This window comes from Dipodomys ordii, unplaced genomic scaffold (assembly GCF_000151885.1).
Source record: "Dipodomys ordii isolate 6190 unplaced genomic scaffold, Dord_2.0 Scaffold24, whole genome shotgun sequence".
NCBI classification, from domain to species: Eukaryota; Metazoa; Chordata; class Mammalia; order Rodentia; family Heteromyidae; genus Dipodomys; species Dipodomys ordii.
Genome location: NW_012267240.1, coordinates 2,859,574 through 2,863,083, shown reverse-complemented (window position 1 = coordinate 2,863,083; position 3,510 = coordinate 2,859,574).

Below are 3,510 nucleotides of genomic sequence, written 5' to 3'. Positions count from 1 at the left end.
TCCCTCAGCTCTTCAGCTCAAGGCTAGCGCTCTACCACTTGAGCCACAGCGCCGCTTCCGGCTTTTTTCTTTTTTGCTTATGTGGTTCTGAAGAATGTTCTACCACTTGAGCCACAGCACCACTTCTGGCTTTTTCTTTTTATGTCAAACCCAGGGCCTCATACATGCAAGGCAAGCACTACCACTGAGCCATGTTTCCAGCCCCTTAAATTTTTTTTTTAATGTGCAAAAGCATCCAATTTTTTAATATTTATGAAGCAATGAAGGCACCTACTTTTTTTTAATGTGCAAAAGCATCCAATTTTTTAATATTTATGAAGCAATGAAGGCACCTACTAGATGAAAACTGGCTTGCTCTGTTAAACACAAGGGTCATCAATGGTGAGGTTACTGTGATATGCATCTGCTGTCTGGAATTTAAAATTGAAAACAATTTAAGGGAACTACTTCTTAGGAAGCCATCAGCAGGTACCTCAAATCGCTACACATAGGTTTATAGAAGCCTCCAGGTGGTATAGATACTTGCTCTTGAGAGGATATCCCCATTTTAGGATGTTTGGATATACTCCTCCTCCTCCTGGATAGTTTCCTTTGAGTGAAGAGTGTTTTTTTTTTTCCCCTCAGTATTAGTTTTCTTCACTTTTGATTGGTCAAACTTTTCCATGTTGGACATGTCTCATTCATCACTCATCTTGAGTAAAAGGCTGGAGGCTTGGTGGCTCCTGTGAGGATAATGGCAGGTGAAAACTGTTGGCTGGCTCTAGGCCGTTTGGGTCTTGGAAAAAAAAAGTTATGGTAATCATGTTCTGTTTTACCAGAATAGTTTTTGGTATGGCATCATTGTATTAAAATTTTACAAAGAATGAAGATGACAGTGAACTTGGGCATTTGGGACACTAAAGTGCTTGCTAGAGATGATAAGGCTCAGTTTAATTTTCATAAAACTATCCTTTTTTTTTTTTTTTTTGGTCGGTCCTGGGGCTTGAACTCTGGGCTTGAGCGCTGTCCCTGAGCTCTTCAGCTCAAGGCTAGCACTCTACTACTTGAGCCCCAGCGCCACTTCCAGCTTTTTCTGCTTATGTGGTGCTGAGGAATTGAACCCAGGGCCTACTGCATGCAAGGCAAGCACTCTACCACTGAGCCACCGTCCCAGCCTCCTTGTTTTTATTTTTTTGATTGTACTTGCCCATACTGAGGCTTGAACTTAGGACTTGAGCTCTGTTCCTCAGCTTTTTTCACTGAAGTGTCCTACTACTTGAGCCACAGCTCTACTGTGGCCTTTTACTGGTTGAGATAAGAGTGTTTTGTATTTTCTGCTCAGGCTGACTTTTGAACCACAATCTTCAGATCTCAACCTCCTGAATAGGGTTACAGACATGAGCCACCAATGCTTAGTATGCATAGATGTGAGCCCCCAGTGCCTAGTGCGTAACAGCCTTTTGAAAGATTTGAATTATTATTACTCTTCTTGTGTTGATGAAATTATTTAATTATTTAATTACTATTGTTGAAACTGGAAAGGCAGTATCATCACTATGCCTAAAATTTTATTTTTATATTCAAGTATTACTTAAAACAGTCATTTCAGCTCTACTCCTTTGTGCCTGGATTTTGCAAGAGCTCCCTGAATAGTGTTCTGCCCTAAGACCCATATACCCCGTTTGTTTTCCAGGTATTTCAGCTGTTTTTTTTTTGCATTATGTTCTTTCTGGCATGATCATGTTCATTCTCTTTTATTTCAGTAACATGTCTGCTTATTTTTTCTTTTCTCAGAGGTCTTCCTTTTCTGACTACTCTGAAACAGCTATATTCATCATTGACTTGCTCTCTTCCTTTCTAGTACTTGATATGTATCATGGTGTTTTGTTATTTCAAAGTCACCATAGTATGAAAAGTTACCAACAGGAAATAGGATTTAGGAGTACAGTATTCAATAAACATTGGTGACATTAAAAAAAGGAACCATATAAAAATTATAGCATGGTTACATTTTTCCTTCTGTGGTAATTGAGTTTGAACCCCAAGACCTTTTGCATGGTTTTATACCTACTTATATAAGAATATTAACACTATATTAAGTGTATTTGTAATGACTGGAAGCCTTTTTTGTGCAGGTGGGCATTAGAAGTATTGTAGCTCATGAGTCACTATAAAATGATAGATGGAGGTTTATTGGAAATTAGATAGGAAGTTATACCAAAATTAGTGATGATGAATCGAATTATATGATGAATCGAGGTAGTTGGTAGATTGATTTTTTTGTTGTTGTTCTTGTTTGTGAGGCTTGAACTCAGGGCCTGGATACTTTCCTGAGCTCTTTTGCTAAAGGCTGGCACTTTACCACTTTGAGCCACAGCTCCACTTCTGGTTTTTGAATGGTTAATTGAAGAGACTTTGGTTATTAATATGATAGCCTGAAGAAATTTTGTTAAAGTATCATATTCTGTTTTATCTGTTTGGGGATATGGCCTTTTTCAACAAAATCTCAGATAAATTCCATGCTCCTTGTTTCATGTAAGTAACAGGGTTCTAGATCAGTACAGAAATGTGATGGTAACACAGATGCAAATGATGTTATTTATGTGGTCTCCTTATTTTGAAAGCTAAAAATGAAATAAGATTCGTTGTATTTAGCCTAATCTGTACAAAATATTCTCACTTGACTATGCCATTGATAATAATGATGGATGACATAATGTAAAAACCAACTTCCTTGGTTACCAAATCCACAATTAAGAGATTTTTTTCTTTTTGGTGGGAGGGGATAGAGATAATTGTGGAAAAAAAAATACCCTAACTGAGACTGGTTTACAGTAGTGTTACACATATTTGGCTGTTTAAGATTCTGTTAGGCTTATTTACTTGGCATCATCTGAATTTTTTTTTCCTTTTTTTGTGGGAGTCGGTCATGGGGCTTGAACTCAGGGCCTGGGCGCTTTCCCTGAGCTCTTTTACTCAAGGCTAGCACTTCACCTCTTGGAGACACAGCACCATTTCCATTTTTTGAGTGGTTAATTGAAGAGTCTCATGGGGACTTTTCTGCCAGAGCTGGCTTTGAACTGTAATCCTCAGATCTCAGCCTCCTGAGTAGCTAGGATTATAGGTGTGAGCCTCCGGTGCCTGGTTAACATCTGAATTTTAACTGTAGGGCTGGAACCTAGAAAATTTAATTTTCAAATGAACTGTAAATTCTTAAACATTTTTGGCACTACACAGTCAATGACTGCAGCATGTAATTGTAGTCCAACTTTAAATAATTACTGGATAAACTGGGCAAACTAGTGCAGAAGTCTAAATCTATGGACAAGTACTAGAGTTTAGGCTTGAACTTGTATATTTTATTTTCCATAGCAGAAGCAATGCTTGTATTCTGACAGCAACATGCTACTTCTGTTACATAGTAAAGAGCACCAGAACTACAAAAGCTGTGAGGTTTTTTTTGTTTTGTTTTTTTTTTTGTCAGTGGTGGGGCTTGAACTCTGGATCTGGGCACTATCCCTCAGCTCTTCA